The 19,848-nt window shown below is 44.1% G+C and overlaps 1 protein-coding gene and 11 non-coding genes across 13 annotated transcripts in view; 11 read left to right on the top strand and 1 right to left on the bottom strand.

Moving 5' to 3' along the window:
- Positions 1-19,848, bottom strand: part of sphkap (SPHK1 interactor, AKAP domain containing) — a 133,502-nt gene that overhangs the window by 17,083 nt on the left and 96,571 nt on the right. The gene's annotated exons all lie outside the window — the stretch shown is intronic.
- On the top strand, positions 585-657 carry trnar-ucg (transfer RNA arginine (anticodon UCG)). The gene has a single exon. It is a non-coding gene; the product is annotated as a tRNA-Arg (tRNA).
- trnar-ucg (transfer RNA arginine (anticodon UCG)) lies at positions 1,789-1,861 on the top strand. The gene has a single exon. It is a non-coding gene; the product is annotated as a tRNA-Arg (tRNA).
- trnar-ucg (transfer RNA arginine (anticodon UCG)) lies at positions 2,981-3,053 on the top strand. The gene has a single exon. It is a non-coding gene; the product is annotated as a tRNA-Arg (tRNA).
- trnar-ucu (transfer RNA arginine (anticodon UCU)) lies at positions 4,173-4,247 on the top strand. Its single transcript has one exon. It is a non-coding gene; the product is annotated as a tRNA-Arg (tRNA).
- trnar-ucu (transfer RNA arginine (anticodon UCU)) lies at positions 5,364-5,436 on the top strand. Its single transcript has one exon. It is a non-coding gene; the product is annotated as a tRNA-Arg (tRNA).
- trnar-ucg (transfer RNA arginine (anticodon UCG)) lies at positions 6,555-6,627 on the top strand. Its single transcript has one exon. It is a non-coding gene; the product is annotated as a tRNA-Arg (tRNA).
- On the top strand, positions 10,030-10,102 carry trnar-ucu (transfer RNA arginine (anticodon UCU)). The gene has a single exon. It is a non-coding gene; the product is annotated as a tRNA-Arg (tRNA).
- On the top strand, positions 11,221-11,293 carry trnar-ucg (transfer RNA arginine (anticodon UCG)). The gene has a single exon. It is a non-coding gene; the product is annotated as a tRNA-Arg (tRNA).
- On the top strand, positions 15,900-15,972 carry trnar-ucg (transfer RNA arginine (anticodon UCG)). The gene has a single exon. It is a non-coding gene; the product is annotated as a tRNA-Arg (tRNA).
- trnar-ucg (transfer RNA arginine (anticodon UCG)) lies at positions 17,092-17,164 on the top strand. Its single transcript has one exon. It is a non-coding gene; the product is annotated as a tRNA-Arg (tRNA).
- trnar-ucg (transfer RNA arginine (anticodon UCG)) lies at positions 18,284-18,356 on the top strand. Its single transcript has one exon. It is a non-coding gene; the product is annotated as a tRNA-Arg (tRNA).

Here is a 19,848-nt window from a genome sequence, read left to right as displayed (position 1 = left end):
AGCTGTAAAGTACTTTGCTAGTTCTGTTGTCAGAAATCCTCTTTAAAACATGCTGTTTTAGATGGTCTGTTTCTCTGTAAGATTGCCACCTTTCATGTGGGTGACCTGGGTTCAAATCCCCTGCATGAAAGGTACTACCTCCAGTGGGGGTCTTCAGGCAAGACCCTCTTATCCTAACCGCCTACCAGTGTAAGTCACTTTATGTAAATGCATAAACATAAACACAGCCGGGACCCAAGGCTGGCTGGTTCACAATCAGGAAGAGGAGGCATAGTCCGAAAGTCAAGCCTACAGTCAAGGATTCCATGAAAGTTTGAAGGATGGTTTTCTAGCCTACCATGGCTACCAGTTCTCTCCCTCCATCTCCTGCTTTTACTTGCTCCATGTGTCTGATGTTTAGTTACTCCTCTGCCTCCTTTAGTGATAATGGTACATGTAACAAATAGTCTTTTTGAAGTTTTGAAGGCGAGGTTATCTGATTTGGAAATTCGCCTCGTCATTGCTGAAAACCACCTGATAGCGAGCCAGGTCCCTTTTGTCGGTGCGGAGGCACCTGGCGTAGCTAACCCTGTTAGCCTTAGCAGGACCACGTGGCCTAATGGACAAGGCGTCTGACTTCGGATCAGAAGATTGAGGGTTTGAGTCCCTTCGTGGTTGCACTGTTTAGTCGTATGCTGTCATTACTGCCTAGAAGCTAGGGCTTCAAAATCATGAGCACTGTACTGGGTATGTACTTAGCAAATAAAGTCATGGTAGAAGCTGTAAAGTTCTGCTAGTTCTGTTGGCAATCTTTCTCAGAGACGGCATCCGTCCCAATTTGGATGCAGAGTTTCCTGAGTTATTGTCAGAAATCCTCTTAAAAACATGCTGTTTATGTCCAGTAAGATTGCTATCTTTCATGTGGGTGACCTTGGTTCAAATCCCCTGCATAGAAGGTACTACCTCCAGTAGGGGTCTTCAGGCAAGACCTAACAGTGTAATTCGCTTTATGTAAATACATAAACATAAACACAGTCAGGAAGACAAGCCTGTGGTTCACCATCAACCTGTCCATGTTTCAAACAGATTTTCCAAACAGGACAAAACCCTGTTAAGAGGCAGCTCTATACTCTATAGAAATATGGCATTAGAGACACCAACGACCATAGTCAGCAAACAACACGGGCAACATAGATAATTGGCAGCTGTAAAGTACGTGGAAGTAAGTGGAAGCTGTAAAGTACTTTGCTAGTTCCGTTGTCAGAAATCCTCTTAAAAACATGCTGTTTTAGATGGTCTGTTTCTCTGTAAGATTGCCACCTTTCATGTGGGTGACCTGGGTTCAAATCACCTGCATGAAAGGTACTACCTCCAGTGGGGGTCTTCAGGCAAGACCCCCTTACCCTAACTGCCTACCAGTGTAAGTCACTTTATGTAAATGCATAAACACAGCCGGGACCCAAGGCTGGCTGGTTAACAATCAGGAAGAGGAGGCATAGTCCGAAAGTCAAGCCTACAGTCAAGGATTCCATGAAAGTTTGAAGGATGGTTTTCTAGCCTACCATGGCTACCAGTTCTCTCCCTCCATCTCCTGCTTTTACTTGCTCCATGTGTCTGATGTTTAGTTACTCCTCTGCCTCCTTTAGTGATAATGGTACATGTAACAAATAGTCTTTTTGAAGTTTTGAAGGCGAGGTTATCTGATTTGGAAATTCGCCTCGTCGTTGCTGAAAACCACCTGATAGCGAGCCAGGTCCCTTTTGTCGGTGCGGAGGCACCTAGCGTAGCTAACCCTGTTAGCCTTTGCAGGACCACGTGGCCTAATGGACAAGGCGTCTGACTTCGGATCAGAAGATTGAGGGTTCGAGTCCCTTCGTGGTTGCACCGTTTAGTCGTATGCTGTCATTACTGCCTAGAAGCTAGAACTTCAAAATCATGAGCACTGTACTGGGTATGTACTTAGTGGTGGAAGCTGTAAAGTTCTGCTAGTTCTGTTGGCAATCTTTCTCAGAGACGGCATCCGTCCCAATTTGGATGCAGAGTTTCCTGAGTTATTGTCAGAAATCCTCTTAAAAACATGCTGTTTATGTCCAGTAAGATTGCTATCTTTCATGTGGGTGACCTTGGTTCAAATCCCCTGCATAGAAGGTACTACCTCCAGTAGGGGTCTTCAGGCAAGACCTAACAGTGTAATTCGCTTTATGTAAATACATAAACATAAACACAGTCAGGAAGACAAGCCTGTGGTTCACCATCAACCTGTCCATGTTTCAAACAGATTTTCCAAACAGGACAAAACCCTGTTAAGAGGCAGCTCTATACTCTATAGAAATATGGCATTAGAGACACCAACGACCATAGTCAGCAAACAACACGGGCAACATAGATAATTGGCAGCTGTAAAGTACGTGGAAGTAAGTGGAAGCTGTAAAGTACTTTGCTAGTTCCGTTGTCAGAAATCCTCTTAAAAACATGCTGTTTTAGATGGTCTGTTTCTCTGTAAGATTGCCACCTTTCATGTGGGTGACCTGGGTTCAAATCACCTGCATGAAAGGTACTACCTCCAGTGGGGGTCTTCAGGCAAGACCCCCTTACCCTAACTGCCTACCAGTGTAAGTCACTTTATGTAAATGCATAAACACAGCCGGGACCCAAGGCTGGCTGGTTCACAATCAGGAAGAGGAGGCATAGTCCGAAAGTCAAGCCTACAGTCAAGGATTCCATGAAAGTTTGAAGGATGGTTTTCTAGCCTACCATGGCTACCAGTTCTCTCCCTCCATCTCCTGCTTTTACTTGCTCCATGTGTCTGATGTTTAGTTACTCCTCTGCCTCCTTTAGTGATAATGGTACATGTAACAAATAGTCTTTTAGAAGTTTTGAAGGCGAGGTTATCTGATTTGGAAATTCGCCTCGTCGTTGCTGAAAACCACCTGATAGCGAGCCAGGTCCCTTTTGTCGGTGCGGAGGCACCTAGCGTAGCTAACCCTGTTAGCCTTTGCAGGACCACGTGGCCTAATGGACAAGGCGTCTGACTTCGGATCAGAAGATTGAGGGTTCGAGTCCCTTCGTGGTTGCACTGTTTAGTCGTATGCTGTCATTACTGCCTAGAAGCTAGAACTTCAAAATCATGAGCACTGTACTGGGTATGTACTTAGTGGTGGAAGCTGTAAAGTTCTGCTAGTTCTGTTGGCAATCTTTCTCAGAGACGGCATCCGTCCCAATTTAGATGCAGAGTTTCCTGAGTTATTGTCAGAAATCCTCTTAAAAACATGCTGTTTATGTCCAGTAAGATTGCTATCTTTCATGTGGGTGACCTTGGTTCAAATCCCCTGCATAGAAGGTACTACCTCCAGTAGGGGTCTTCAGGCAAGACCTAACAGTGTAATTCGCTTTATGTAAATACATAAACATAAACACAGTCAGGAAGACAAGCCTGTGGTTCACCATCAACCTGTCCATGTTTCAAACAGATTTTCCAAACAGGACAAAACCCTGTTAAGAGGCAGCTCTATACTCTATAGAAATATGGCATTAGAGACACCAACGACCATAGTCAGCAAACAACACGGGCAACATAGATAATTGGCAGCTGTAAAGTACGTGGAAGTAAGTGGAAGCTGTAAAGTACTTTGCTAGTTCCGTTGTCAGAAATCCTCTTAAAAACATGCTGTTTTAGATGGTCTGTTTCTCTGTAAGATTGCCACCTTTCATGTGGGTGACCTGGGTTCAAATCACCTGCATGAAAGGTACTACCTCCAGTGGGGGTCTTCAGGCAAGACCCCCTTACCCTAACTGCCTACCAGTGTAAGTCACTTTATGTAAATGCATAAACACAGCCGGGACCCAAGGCTGGCTGGTTCACAATCAGGAAGAGGAGGCATAGTCCGAAAGTCAAGCCTACAGTCAAGGATTCCATGAAAGTTTGAAGGATGGTTTTCTAGCCTACCATGGCTACCAGTTCTCTCCCTCCATCTCCTGCTTTTACTTGCTCCATGTGTCTGATGTTTAGTTACTCCTCTGCCTCCTTTAGTGATAATGGTACATGTAACAAATAGTCTTTTTGAAGTTTTGAAGGCGAGGTTATCTAATTTGGAAACTCGCCTCGTCATTGCTGAAAACCACCTGATAGCAAGCCAGGTCCCTTTTGTTGGTGCGGAGGCACCTAGCGTAGCTAACCCTGTTAGTCTTAGCAGGACCACGTGGCCTAATGGACAAGGCGTCTGACTTCTGATCAGAAGATTGAGGGTTCGAGTCCCTTCGTGGCTGCACTGTTTAGTCGTACTTGTCATTACTGCCTAGAAGCTAGGGCTTCAAAATCATGAGCACTGTACTGGGTATGTACTTAGTGGTGGAAGCTGTAAAGTTCTGCTAGTTCTGTTGGCAATCTTTCTCAGAGACGGCATCTGTCCCAATTTAGATGCAGAGTTTCCTGAGTTATTGTCAGAAATCCTCTTAAAAACATGCTGTTTATGTCCAGTAAGATTGCTATCTTTCATGTGGGTGACCTTGGTTCAAATCCCCTGCATAGAAGGTACTACCTCCAGTAGGGGTCTTCAGGCAAGACCTAACAGTGTAATTCGCTTTATGTAAATACATAAACATAAACACAGTCAGGAAGACAAGCCTGTGATTCACCATCAACCTGTCCATGTTTCAAACAGATTTTCCAAACAGGACAAAACCCTGTTAAGAGGCAGCTCTATACTCTATAGAAATATGGCATTAGAGACACCAACGACCATAGTCAGCAAACAACACGGGCAACATAGATAATTGGCAGCTGTAAAGTACGTGGAAGTAAGTGGAAGCTGTAAAGTACTTTGCTAGTTCCGTTGTCAGAAATCCTCTTAAAAACATGCTGTTTTAGATGGTCTGTTTCTCTGTAAGATTGCCACCTTTCATGTGGGTGACCTGGGTTCAAATCACCTGCATGAAAGGTACTACCTCCAGTGGGGGTCTTCAGGCAAGACCCCCTTACCCTAACTGCCTACCAGTGTAAGTCACTTTATGTAAATGCATAAACACAGCCGGGACCCAAGGCTGGCTGGTTCACAATCAGGAAGAGGAGGCATAGTCCGAAAGTCAAGCCTACAGTCAAGGATTCCATGAAAGTTTGAAGGATGGTTTTCTAGCCTACCATGGCTACCAGTTCTCTCCCTCCATCTCCTGCTTTTACTTGCTCCATGTGTCTGATGTTTAGTTACTCCTCTGCCTCCTTTAGTGATAATGGTACATGTAACAAATAGTCTTTTTGAAGTTTTGAAGGCGAGGTTATCTAATTTGGAATCTCGCCTCGTCATTGCTGAAAACCACCTGATAGCAAGCCAGGTCCCTTTTGTTGGTTTGGAGGCACCTAGCGTAGCTAACCCTGTTAGTCTTAGCAGGACCACGTGGCCTAATGGACAAGGCGTCTGACTTCTGATCAGAAGATTGAGGGTTCGAGTCCCTTCGTGGTTGCACTGTTTAGTCGTACTTGTCATTACTGCCTAGAAGCTAGGGCTTCAAAATCATGAGCACTGTACTGGGTATGTACTTAGTGGTGGAAGCTGTAAAGTTCTGCTAGTTCTGTTGGCAATCTTTCTCAGAGACGGCATCCGTCCCAATTTAGATGCAGAGTTTCCTGAGTTATTGTCAGAAATCCTCTTAAAAACATGCTGTTTATGTCCAGTAAGATTGCTATCTTTCATGTGGGTGACCTTGGTTCAAATCCCCTGCATAGAAGGTACTACCTCCAGTAGGGGTCTTCAGGCAAGACCTAACAGTGTAATTCGCTTTATGTAAATACATAAACATAAACACAGTCAGGAAGACAAGCCTGTGGTTCACCATCAACCTGTCCATGTTTCAAACAGATTTTCCAAACAGGACAAAACCCTGTTAAGAGGCAGCTCTATACTCTATAGAAATATGGCATTAGAGACACCAACGACCATAGTCAGCAAACAACACGGGCAACATAGATAATTGGCAGCTGTAAAGTACGTGGAAGTAAGTGGAAGCTGTAAAGTACTTTGCTAGTTCCGTTGTCAGAAATCCTCTTAAAAACATGCTGTTTTAGATGGTCTGTTTCTCTGTAAGATTGCCACCTTTCATGTGGGTGACCTGGGTTCAAATCACCTGCATGAAAGGTACTACCTCCAGTGGGGGTCTTCAGGCAAGACCCCCTTACCCTAACTGCCTACCAGTGTAAGTCACTTTATGTAAATGCATAAACACAGCCGGGACCCAAGGCTGGCTGGTTCACAATCAGGAAGAGGAGGCATAGTCCGAAAGTCAAGCCTACAGTCAAGGATTCCATGAAAGTTTGAAGGATGGTTTTCTAGCCTACCATGGCTACCAGTTCTCTCCCTCCATCTTCTGCTTTTACTTGCTCCATGTGTCTGATGTTTAGTTACTCCTCTGCCTCCTTTAGTGATAATGGTACATGTAACAAATAGTCTTTTTGAAGTTTTGAAGGCGAGGTTATCTGATTTGGAAATTCGCCTCGTCGTTGCTGAAAACCACCTGATAGCGAGCCAGGTCCCTTTTGTCGGTGCGGAGGCACCTAGCGTAGCTAACCCTGTTAGCCTTTGCAGGACCACGTGGCCTAATGGACAAGGCGTCTGACTTCGGATCAGAAGATTGAGGGTTCGAGTCCCTTCGTGGTTGCACTGTTTAGTCGTATGCTGTCATTACTGCCTAGAAGCTAGAACTTCAAAATCATGAGCACTGTACTGGGTATGTACTTAGTGGTGGAAGCTGTAAAGTTCTGCTAGTTCTGTTGGCAATCTTTCTCAGAGACGGCATCCGTCCCAATTTAGATGCAGAGTTTCCTGAGTTATTGTCAGAAATCCTCTTAAAAACATGCTGTTTATGTCCAGTAAGATTGCTATCTTTCATGTGGGTGACCTTGGTTCAAATCCCCTGCATAGAAGGTACTACCTCCAGTAGGGGTCTTCAGGCAAGACCTAACAGTGTAATTCGCTTTATGTAAATACATAAACATAAACACAGTCAGGAAGACAAGCCTGTGGTTCACCATCAACCTGTCCATGTTTCAAACAGATTTTCCAAACAGGACAAAACCCTGTTAAGAGGCAGCTCTATACTCTATAGAAATATGGCATTAGAGACACCAACGACCATAGTCAGCAAACAACACGGGCAACATAGATAATTGGCAGCTGTAAAGTACGTGGAAGTAAGTGGAAGCTGTAAAGTACTTTGCTAGTTCCGTTGTCAGAAATCCTCTTAAAAACATGCTGTTTTAGATGGTCTGTTTCTCTGTAAGATTGCCACCTTTCATGTGGGTGACCTGGGTTCAAATCACCTGCATGAAAGGTACTACCTCCAGTGGGGGTCTTCAGGCAAGACCCCCTTACCCTAACTGCCTACCAGTGTAAGTCACTTTATGTAAATGCATAAACACAGCCGGGACCCAAGGCTGGCTGGTTCACAATCAGGAAGAGGAGGCATAGTCCGAAAGTCAAGCCTACAGTCAAGGATTCCATGAAAGTTTGAAGGATGGTTTTCTAGCCTACCATGGCTACCAGTTCTCTCCCTCCATCTCCTGCTTTTACTTGCTCCATGTGTCTGATGTTTAGTTACTCCTCTGCCTCCTTTAGTGATAATGGTACATGTAACAAATAGTCTTTTTGAAGTTTTGAAGGCGAGGTTATCTGATTTGGAAATTCGCCTCGTCATTGCTGAAAACTTGATTGAGGGTTCGAGTCCCTTCGTGGTTGCACTGTTTAGTTGTATGCTGTCATTACTGTATAGAAGCTAGGCCTTCACTGTACTGGGTAAGTACTTAGCAAAGTACTTAGTCATGGTGGAAGCTGTAAAGTTCTGCTAGTTCTGTTGACAATCTTTCTGAGAGATGGCATCCGTCCCACTTTGGATGCAGAGTTTCCTGAGTTATTGTCAGAAATCCTCTTAAAAACATGCTGTTTAAGTCCAGTAAGAGTGCCATCTTTCATGTGAGTGACCTTGGTTCAAATCCCCTGCATAGAAGGTACTACCTCCAGTAGGGGTCTTCAGGCAAGACCTAACAGTGTAATTGGCTTTATGTAAATACATAAACATAAACACAGTCAGGAAGTCAAGCCTGTGGTTCACCATCAACCTGTCCATGTTTCAAATAGATTTTCCAAACAGGACAAAACCCTGTTAAGAGGCAGCTCTATACTCTATAGAAATATGGCATTAGAGACACCAACGACCATAGTCAGCAAACAACACGGGCAACATAGATAATTGGCAGCTGTAAAGTACGTGGAAGTAAGTGGAAGCTGTAAAGTACTTTGCTAGTTCCGTTGTCAGAAATCCTCTTAAAAACATGCTGTTTTAGATGGTCTGTTTCTCTGTAAGATTGCCACCTTTCATGTGGGTGACCTGGGTTCAAATCACCTGCATGAAAGGTACTACCTCCAGTGGGGGTCTTCAGGCAAGACCCCCTTACCCTAACTGCCTACCAGTGTAAGTCACTTTATGTAAATGCATAAACACAGCCGGGACCCAAGGCTGGCTGGTTCACAATCAGGAAGAGGAGGCATAGTCCAAAAGTCAAGCCTACAGTCAAGGATTCCATGAAAGTTTGAAGGATGGTTTTCTAGCCTACCATGGCTACCAGTTCTCTCCCTCCATCTCCTGCTTTTACTTGCTCCATGTGTCTGATGTTTAGTTACTCCTCTGCCTCCTTTAGTGATAATGGTACATGTAACAAATAGTCTTTTTGAAGTTTTGAAGGCGAGGTTATCTGATTTGGAAATTCGCCTCGTCATTGCTGAAAACTTGATTGAGGGTTCGAGTCCCTTCGTGGTTGCACTGTTTAGTTGTATGCTGTCATTACTGTATAGAAGCTAGGCCTTCACTGTACTGGGTAAGTACTTAGCAAAGTACTTAGTCATGGTGGAAGCTGTAAAGTTCTGCTAGTTCTGTTGACAATCTTTCTGAGAGATGGCATCCGTCCCACTTTGGATGCAGAGTTTCCTGAGTTATTGTCAGAAATCCTCTTAAAAACATGCTGTTTAAGTCCAGTAAGAGTGCCATCTTTCATGTGAGTGACCTTGGTTCAAATCCCCTGCATAGAAGGTACTACCTCCAGTAGGGGTCTTCAGGCAAGACCTAACAGTGTAATTGGCTTTATGTAAATACATAAACATAAACACAGTCAGGAAGTCAAGCCTGTGGTTCACCATCAACCTGTCCATGTTTCAAATAGATTTTCCAAACAGGACAAAACCCTGTTAAGAGGCAGCTCTATACTCTATAGAAATATGGCATTAGAGACACCAACGACCATAGTCAGCAAACAACACGGGCAACATAGATAATTGGCAGCTGTAAAGTACGTGGAAGTAAGTGGAAGCTGTAAAGTACTTTGCTAGTTCCGTTGACAGAAATCCTCTTAAAAACATGCTGTTTTAGATGGTCTGTTTCTCTGTAAGATTGCCACCTTCCATGTGGGTGACCTGGGTTCAAATCCCCTGGAAGCTGTAAAGTACTTTGCTAGTTCTGTTGTCAGAAATCCTCTTAAAAACATGCTGTTTTAGATGGTCTGTTTCTCTGTAAGATTGCCACCTTTCATGTGGGTGACCTGGGTTCAAATCCCCTGCATGAAAGGTACTACCTCCAGTGGGGGTCTTCAGGCAAGACCCCCTTACCCTAACTGCCTACCAGTGTAAGTCACTTTATGTAAATGCATAAACACAGCCGGGACCCAAGGCTGGCTGGTTCACAATCAGGAAGAGGAGGCATAGTCCGAAAGTCAAGCCTACAGTCAAGGATTCCATGAAAGTTTGAAGGATGGTTTTCTAGCCTACCATGGCTACCAGTTCTCTCCCTCCATCTCCTGCTTTTACTTGCTCCATGTGTCTGATGTTTAGTTACTCCTCTGCCTCCTTTAGTGATAATGGTACATGTAACAAATAGTCTTTTTGAAGTTTTGAAGGCGAGGTTATCTGATTTGGAAATTCGCCTCGTCATTGCTGAAAACCACCTGATAGCGAGCCAGGTCCCTTTTGTCGGTGCGGAGGCACCTAGCGTAGCTAACCCTGTTAGTCTTAGCAGGACCACGTGGCCTAATGGACAAGGCGTCTGACTTCTGATCAGAAGATTGAGGGTTCGAGTCCCTTCGTGGTTGCACTGTTTAGTCGTACTTGTCATTACTGCCTAGAAGCTAGGGCTTCAAAATCATGAGCACTGTACTGGGTATGTACTTAGTGGTGGAAGCTGTAAAGTTCTGCTAGTTCTGTTGGCAATCTTTCTCAGAGACGGCATCCGTCCCAATTTAGATGCAGAGTTTCCTGAGTTATTGTCAGAAATCCTCTTAAAAACATGCTGTTTATGTCCAGTAAGATTGCTATCTTTCATGTGGGTGACCTTGGTTCAAATCCCCTGCATAGAAGGTACTACCTCCAGTAGGGGTCTTCAGGCAAGACCTAACAGTGTAATTCGCTTTATGTAAATACATAAACATAAACACAGTCAGGAAGACAAGCCTGTGGTTCACCATCAACCTGTCCATGTTTCAAACAGATTTTCCAAACAGGACAAAACCCTGTTAAGAGGCAGCTCTATACTCTATAGAAATATGGCATTAGAGACACCAACGACCATAGTCAGCAAACAACACGGGCAACATAGATAATTGGCAGCTGTAAAGTACGTGGAAGTAAGTGGAAGCTGTAAAGTACTTTGCTAGTTCCGTTGTCAGAAATCCTCTTAAAAACATGCTGTTTTAGATGGTCTGTTTCTCTGTAAGATTGCCACCTTTCATGTGGGTGACCTGGGTTCAAATCACCTGCATGAAAGGTACTACCTCCAGTGGGGGTCTTCAGGCAAGACCCCCTTACCCTAACTGCCTACCAGTGTAAGTCACTTTATGTAAATGCATAAACACAGCCGGGACCCAAGGCTGGCTGGTTCACAATCAGGAAGAGGAGGCATAGTCCGAAAGTCAAGCCTACAGTCAAGGATTCCATGAAAGTTTGAAGGATGGTTTTCTAGCCTACCATGGCTACCAGTTCTCTCCCTCCATCTTCTGCTTTTACTTGCTCCATGTGTCTGATGTTTAGTTACTCCTCTGCCTCCTTTAGTGATAATGGTACATGTAACAAATAGTCTTTTTGAAGTTTTGAAGGCGAGGTTATCTGATTTGGAAATTCGCCTCGTCGTTGCTGAAAACCACCTGATAGCGAGCCAGGTCCCTTTTGTCGGTGCGGAGGCACCTAGCGTAGCTAACCCTGTTAGCCTTTGCAGGACCACGTGGCCTAATGGACAAGGCGTCTGACTTCGGATCAGAAGATTGAGGGTTCGAGTCCCTTCGTGGTTGCACTGTTTAGTCGTATGCTGTCATTACTGCCTAGAAGCTAGAACTTCAAAATCATGAGCACTGTACTGGGTATGTACTTAGTGGTGGAAGCTGTAAAGTTCTGCTAGTTCTGTTGGCAATCTTTCTCAGAGACGGCATCCGTCCCAATTTAGATGCAGAGTTTCCTGAGTTATTGTCAGAAATCCTCTTAAAAACATGCTGTTTATGTCCAGTAAGATTGCTATCTTTCATGTGGGTGACCTTGGTTCAAATCCCCTGCATAGAAGGTACTACCTCCAGTAGGGGTCTTCAGGCAAGACCTAACAGTGTAATTCGCTTTATGTAAATACATAAACATAAACACAGTCAGGAAGACAAGCCTGTGGTTCACCATCAACCTGTCCATGTTTCAAACAGATTTTCCAAACAGGACAAAACCCTGTTAAGAGGCAGCTCTATACTCTATAGAAATATGGCATTAGAGACACCAACGACCATAGTCAGCAAACAACACGGGCAACATAGATAATTGGCAGCTGTAAAGTACGTGGAAGTAAGTGGAAGCTGTAAAGTACTTTGCTAGTTCCGTTGTCAGAAATCCTCTTAAAAACATGCTGTTTTAGATGGTCTGTTTCTCTGTAAGATTGCCACCTTTCATGTGGGTGACCTGGGTTCAAATCACCTGCATGAAAGGTACTACCTCCAGTGGGGGTCTACAGGCAAGACCCCCTTACCCTAACTGCCTACCAGTGTAAGTCACTTTATGTAAATGCATAAACACAGCCGGGACCCAAGGCTGGCTGGTTCACAATCAGGAAGAGGAGGCATAGTCCGAAAGTCAAGCCTACAGTCAAGGATTCCATGAAAGTTTGAAGGATGGTTTTCTAGCCTACCATGGCTACCAGTTCTCTCCCTCCATCTCCTGCTTTTACTTGCTCCATGTGTCTGATGTTTAGTTACTCCTCTGCCTCCTTTAGTGATAATGGTACATGTAACAAATAGTCTTTTTGAAGTTTTGAAGGCGAGGTTATCTGATTTGGAAATTCGCCTCGTCATTGCTGAAAACTTGATTGAGGGTTCGAGTCCCTTCGTGGTTGCACTGTTTAGTTGTATGCTGTCATTACTGTATAGAAGCTAGGCCTTCACTGTACTGGGTAAGTACTTAGCAAAGTACTTAGTCATGGTGGAAGCTGTAAAGTTCTGCTAGTTCTGTTGACAATCTTTCTGAGAGATGGCATCCGTCCCACTTTGGATGCAGAGTTTCCTGAGTTATTGTCAGAAATCCTCTTAAAAACATGCTGTTTAAGTCCAGTAAGAGTGCCATCTTTCATGTGAGTGACCTTGGTTCAAATCCCCTGCATAGAAGGTACTACCTCCAGTAGGGGTCTTCAGGCAAGACCTAACAGTGTAATTGGCTTTATGTAAATACATAAACATAAACACAGTCAGGAAGTCAAGCCTGTGGTTCACCATCAACCTGTCCATGTTTCAAATAGATTTTCCAAACAGGACAAAACCCTGTTAAGAGGCAGCTCTATACTCTATAGAAATATGGCATTAGAGACACCAACGACCATAGTCAGCAAACAACACGGGCAACATAGATAATTGGCAGCTGTAAAGTACGTGGAAGTAAGTGGAAGCTGTAAAGTACTTTGCTAGTTCCGTTGTCAGAAATCCTCTTAAAAACATGCTGTTTTAGATGGTCTGTTTCTCTGTAAGATTGCCACCTTTCATGTGGGTGACCTGGGTTCAAATCACCTGCATGAAAGGTACTACCTCCAGTGGGGGTCTTCAGGCAAGACCCCCTTACCCTAACTGCCTACCAGTGTAAGTCACTTTATGTAAATGCATAAACACAGCCGGGACCCAAGGCTGGCTGGTTCACAATCAGGAAGAGGAGGCATAGTCCAAAAGTCAAGCCTACAGTCAAGGATTCCATGAAAGTTTGAAGGATGGTTTTCTAGCCTACCATGGCTACCAGTTCTCTCCCTCCATCTCCTGCTTTTACTTGCTCCATGTGTCTGATGTTTAGTTACTCCTCTGCCTCCTTTAGTGATAATGGTACATGTAACAAATAGTCTTTTTGAAGTTTTGAAGGCGAGGTTATCTGATTTGGAAATTCGCCTCGTCATTGCTGAAAACTTGATTGAGGGTTCGAGTCCCTTCGTGGTTGCACTGTTTAGTTGTATGCTGTCATTACTGTATAGAAGCTAGGCCTTCACTGTACTGGGTAAGTACTTAGCAAAGTACTTAGTCATGGTGGAAGCTGTAAAGTTCTGCTAGTTCTGTTGACAATCTTTCTGAGAGATGGCATCCGTCCCACTTTGGATGCAGAGTTTCCTGAGTTATTGTCAGAAATCCTCTTAAAAACATGCTGTTTAAGTCCAGTAAGAGTGCCATCTTTCATGTGAGTGACCTTGGTTCAAATCCCCTGCATAGAAGGTACTACCTCCAGTAGGGGTCTTCAGGCAAGACCTAACAGTGTAATTGGCTTTATGTAAATACATAAACATAAACACAGTCAGGAAGTCAAGCCTGTGGTTCACCATCAACCTGTCCATGTTTCAAATAGATTTTCCAAACAGGACAAAACCCTGTTAAGAGGCAGCTCTATACTCTATAGAAATATGGCATTAGAGACACCAACGACCATAGTCAGCAAACAACACGGGCAACATAGATAATTGGCAGCTGTAAAGTACGTGGAAGTAAGTGGAAGCTGTAAAGTACTTTGCTAGTTCCGTTGACAGAAATCCTCTTAAAAACATGCTGTTTTAGATGGTCTGTTTCTCTGTAAGATTGCCACCTTCCATGTGGGTGACCTGGGTTCAAATCCCCTGGAAGCTGTAAAGTACTTTGCTAGTTCTGTTGTCAGAAATCCTCTTAAAAACATGCTGTTTTAGATGGTCTGTTTCTCTGTAAGATTGCCACCTTTCATGTGGGTGACCTGGGTTCAAATCCCCTGGAAGCTGTAAAGTACTTTGCTAGTTCTGTTGTCAGAAATCCTCTTTAAAACATGCTGTTTTAGATGGTCTGTTTCTCTGTAAGATTGCCACCTTTCATGTGGGTGACCTGGGTTCAAATCCCCTGCATGAAAGGTACTACCTCCAGTGGGGGTCTTCAGGCAAGACCCCCTTATCCTAACTGCCTACCAGTGTAAGTCACTTTATGTAAATGCATAAACACAGCCGGGACCCAAGGCTGGCTGGTTCACAATCAGGAAGAGGAGGCATAGTCCAAAAGTCAAGCCTACAGTCAAGGATTCCATGAAAGTTTGAAGGATGGTTTTCTAGCCTACCATGGCTACCAGTTCTCTCCCTCCATCTCCTGCTTTTACTTGCTCCATGTGTCTGATGTTTAGTTACTCCTCTGCCTCCTTTAGTGATAATGGTACATGTAACAAATAGTCTTTTTGAAGTTTTGAAGGCGAGGTTATCTGATTTGGAAATTCGCCTCGTCATTGCTGAAAACTTGATTGAGGATTCGAGTCCCTTCGTGGTTGCACTGTTTAGTTGTATGCTGTCATTACTGTATAGAAGCTAGGCCTTCACTGTACTGGGTAAGTACTTAGCAAAGTACTTAGTCATGGTGGAAGCTGTAAAGTTCTGCTAGTTCTGTTGACAATCTTTCTGAGAGATGGCATCCGTCCCACTTTGGATGCAGAGTTTCCTGAGTTATTGTCAGAAATCCTCTTAAAAACATGCTGTTTAAGTCCAGTAAGAGTGCCATCTTTCATGTGAGTGACCTTGGTTCAAATCCCCTGCATAGAAGGTACTACCTCCAGTAGGGGTCTTCAGGCAAGACCTAACAGTGTAATTGGCTTTATGTAAATACATAAACATAAACACAGTCAGGAAGTCAAGCCTGTGGTTCACCATCAACCTGTCCATGTTTCAAATAGATTTTCCAAACAGGACAAAACCCTGTTAAGAGGCAGCTCTATACTCTATAGAAATATGGCATTAGAGACACCAACGACCATAGTCAGCAAACAACACGGGCAACATAGATAATTGGCAGCTGTAAAGTACGTGGAAGTAAGTGGAAGCTGTAAAGTACTTTGCTAGTTCCGTTGTCAGAAATCCTCTTAAAAACATGCTGTTTTAGATGGTCTGTTTCTCTGTAAGATTGCCACCTTTCATGTGGGTGACCTGGGTTCAAATCACCTGCATGAAAGGTACTACCTCCAGTGGGGGTCTTCAGGCAAGACCCCCTTACCCTAACTGCCTACCAGTGTAAGTCACTTTATGTAAATGCATAAACACAGCCGGGACCCAAGGCTGGCTGGTTCACAATCAGGAAGAGGAGGCATAGTCCGAAAGTCAAGCCTACAGTCAAGGATTCCATGAAAGTTTGAAGGATGGTTTTCTAGCCTACCATGGCTACCAGTTCTCTCCCTCCATCTCCTGCTTTTACTTGCTCCATGTGTCTGATGTTTAGTTACTCCTCTGCCTCCTTTAGTGATAATGGTACATGTAACAAATAGTCTTTTTGAAGTTTTGAAGGCGAGGTTATCTGATTTGGAAATTCGCCTCGTCATTGCTGAAAACCACCTGATAGCGAGCCAGGTCCCTTTTGTCAGTGCGGAGGCACCTAGCGTAGCTAACCCTGTTAGCCTTAGCAGGACCACGTGGCCTAATGGACAAGGCGTCTGACTTCGGATCAGAAGATTGAGGGTTCGAGTCCCTTCGTGGTTGCACTGTTTAGTCGTATGCTGTCATTACTGCCTAGAAGCTAGAACTTCAAAATCATGAGCACTGTACTGGGTATGTACTTAGTGGTGGAAGCTGTAAAGTTCTGCTAGTTCTGTTGGCAATCTTTCTCAGAGACGGCATCCGACCCAATTTAGATGCAGAGTTTCCTGAGTTATTGTCAGAAATCCTCTTAAAAACATGCTGTTTATGTCCAGTAAGATTGCTATCTTTCATGTGGGTGACCTTGGTTCAAATCCCCTGCATAGAAGGTACTACCTCCAGTAGGGGTCTTCAGGCAAGACCTAACAGTGTAATTCGCTTTATGTAAATACATAAACATAAACACAGTCAGGAAGACAAGCCTGTGGTTCACCATCAACCTGTCCATGTTTCAAACAGATTTTCCAAACAGGACAAAACCCTGTTAAGAGGCAGCTCTATACTCTATAGAAATATGGCATTAGAGACACCAACGACCATAGTCAGCAAACAACACGGGCAACATAGATAATTGGCAGCTGTAAAGTACGTGGAAGTAAGTGGAAGCTGTAAAGTACTTTGCTAGTTCCGTTGTCAGAAATCCTCTTAAAAACATGCTGTTTTAGATGGTCTGTTTCTCTGTAAGATTGCCACCTTTCATGTGGGTGACCTGGGTTCAAATCACCTGCATGAAAGGTACTACCTCCAGTGGGGGTCTTCAGGCAAGACCCCCTTACCCTAACTGCCTACCAGTGTAAGTCACTTTATGTAAATGCATAAACACAGCCGGGACCCAAGGCTGGCTGGTTCACAATCAGGAAGAGGAGGCATAGTCCGAAAGTCAAGCCTACAGTCAAGGATTCCATGAAAGTTTGAAGGATGGTTTTCTAGCCTACCATGGCTACCAGTTCTCTCCCTCCATCTCCTGCTTTTACTTGCTCCATGTGTCTGATGTTTAGTTACTCCTCTGCCTCCTTTAGTGATAATGGTACATGTAACAAATAGTCTTTTTGAAGTTTTGAAGGCGAGGTTATCTAATTTGGAAACTCGCCTCGTCATTGCTGAAAACCACCTGATAGCAAGCAAGGTCCCTTTTGTCGGTGCGGAGGCACCTAGCGTAGCTAACCCTGTTAGCCTTAGCAGGACCACGTGGCCTAATGGACAAGGCGTCTGACTTCGGATCAGAAGATTGAGGGTTCGAGTCCCTTCGTGGTTGCACTGTTTAGTCGTATGCTGTCATTACTGCCTAGAAGCTAGAACTTCAAAATCATGAGCACTGTACTGGGTATGTACTTAGTGGTGGAAGCTGTAAAGTTCTGCTAGTTCTGTTGGCAATCTTTCTCAGAGACGGCATCCGACCCAATTTAGATGCAGAGTTTCCTGAGTTATTGTCAGAAATCCTCTTAAAAACATGCTGTTTATGTCCAGTAAGATTGCTATCTTTCATGTGGGTGACCTTGGTTCAAATCCCCTGCATAGAAGGTACTACCTCCAGTAGGGGTCTTCAGGCAAGACCTAACAGTGTAATTCGCTTTATGTAAATACATAAACATAAACACAGTCAGGAAGACAAGCCTGTGGTTCACCATCAACCTGTCCATGTTTCAAACAGATTTTCCAAACAGGACAAAACCCTGTTAAGAGGCAGCTCTATACTCTATAGAAATATGGCATTAGAGACACCAACGACCATAGTCAGCAAACAACACGGGCAACATAGATAATTGGCAGCTGTAAAGTACGTGGAAGTAAGTGGAAGCTGTAAAGTACTTTGCTAGTTCTGTTGTCAGAAATCCTCTTTAAAACATGCTGTTTTAGATGGTCTGTTTCTCTGTAAGATTGTCACCTTTCATGTGGGTCACCTGGGTTCAAATCCCCTGCATGAAAGGTACTACCTCCAGTGGGGGTCTTCAGGCAAGACCCCCTTACCCTAACTGCCTACCAGTGTAAGTCACTTTATGTAAATGCATAAACACAGCCGGGACCCAAGGCTGGCTGGTTCACAATCAGGAAGAGGAGGCATAGTCCGAAAGTCAAGCCTACAGTCAAGGATTCCATGAAAGTTTGAAGGATGGTTTTCTAGCCTACCATGGCTACCAGTTCTCTCCCTCCATCTCCTGCTTTTACTTGCTCCATGTGTCTGATGTTTAGTTACTCCTCTGCCTCCTTTAGTGATAATGGTACATGTAACAAATAGTCTTTTTGAAGTTTTGAAGGCGAGGTTATCTGATTTGGAAATTCGCCTCGTCATTGCTGAAAACCACCTGATAGCAAGCCAGGTCCCTTTTGTCGGTGCGGAGGCACCTAGCGTAGCTAACCCTGTTAGCCTTAGCAGGACCACGTGGCCTAATGGACAAGGCGTCTGACTTCGGATCAGAAGATTGAGGGTTCGAGTCCCTTCGTGGTTGCACTGTTTAGTTGTATGCTGTCATTACTGTATAGAAGCTAGGCCTTCACTGTATTGGGTAAGTACTTAGCAAATAAAGTCATGGTGGAAGCTGTAAAGTTCTGCTAGTTCTGTTGACAATCTTTCTGAGAGATGGCATCCGTCCCACTTTGGATGCAGAGTTTCCTGAGTTATTGTCAGAAATCCTCTTAAAAACATGCTGTTTAAGTCCAGTAAGAGTGCCATCTTTCATGTGAGTGACCTTGGTTCAAATTCCCTGCATAGAAGGTACTACCTCCAGTAGGGGTCTTCAGGCAAGACCTAACAGTGTAATTGGCTTTATGTAAATACATAAACATAAACACAGTCAGGAAGTCAAGCCTGTGGTTCACCATCAACCTGTCCATGTTTCAAATAGATTTTCCAAACAGGACAAAACCCTGTTAAGAGGCAGCTCTATACTCTATAGAAATATGGCATTAGAGATACCAACGACCATAGTCAGCAAACAACACGGGCAACATAGATAATTGGCAGCTGTAAAGTACGTGGAAGTAAGTGGAAGCTGTAAAGTACTTTGCTAGTTCCGTTGACAGAAATCCTCTTAAAAACATGCTGTTTTAGATGGTCTGTTTCTCTGTAAGATTGCCACCTTCCATGTGGGTGACCTGGGTTCAAATCCCCTGGAAGCTGTAAAGTACTTTGCTAGTTCTGTTGTCAGAAATCCTCTTAAAAACATGCTGTTTTAGATGGTCTGTTTCTCTGTAAGATTGCCACCTTTCATGTGGGTGACCTGGGTTCAAATCCCCTGGAAGCTGTAAAGTACTTTGCTAGTTCTGTTGTCAGAAATCCTCTTTAAAACATGCTGTTTTAGATGGTCTGTTTCTCTCTAAGATTGCCACCTTTCATGTGGGTGACCTGGGTTCAAATCCCCTGCATGAAAGGTACTACCTCCAGTGGGGGTCTTCAGGCAAGACCCCCTTATCCTAACTGCCTACCAGTGTAAGTCACTTTATGTAAATGCATAAACACAGCCGGGACCCAAGGCTGGCTGGTTCACAATCAGGAAGAGGAGGCATAGTCCAAAAGTCAAGCCTACAGTCAAGGATTCCATGAAAGTTTGAAGGATGGTTTTCTAGCCTACCATGGCTACCAGTTCTCTCCCTCCATCTCCTGCTTTTACTTGCTCCATGTGTCTGATGTTTAGTTACTCCTCTGCCTCCTTTAGTGATAATGGTACATGTAACAAATAGTCTCTTTGAAGTTTTGAAGGCGAGGTTATCTGATTTGGAAATTCGCCTCGTCATTACTGAAAACTTGATTGAGGGTTCGAGTCCCTTCGTGGTTGCACTGTTTAGTTGTATGCTGTCATTACTGTATAGAAGCTAGGCCTTCACTGTACTGGGTAAGTACTTAGCAAAGTACTTAGTCATGGTGGAAGCTGTAAAGTTCTGCTAGTTCTGTTGACAATCTTTCTGAGAGATGGCATCCGTCCCACTTTGGATGCAGAGTTT

The sequence above is a fragment of the Leuresthes tenuis genome, unplaced genomic scaffold, assembly GCF_036924035.1.
Source record: "Leuresthes tenuis unplaced genomic scaffold, fLeuTen1.0.hap1 SCAF_9, whole genome shotgun sequence".
Lineage (NCBI taxonomy): Eukaryota > Metazoa > Chordata > Actinopteri > Atheriniformes > Atherinopsidae > Leuresthes > Leuresthes tenuis.
Note: the sequence above shows the minus strand (reverse complement) of the source record. Positions and strands in the feature narration are given on the sequence as shown.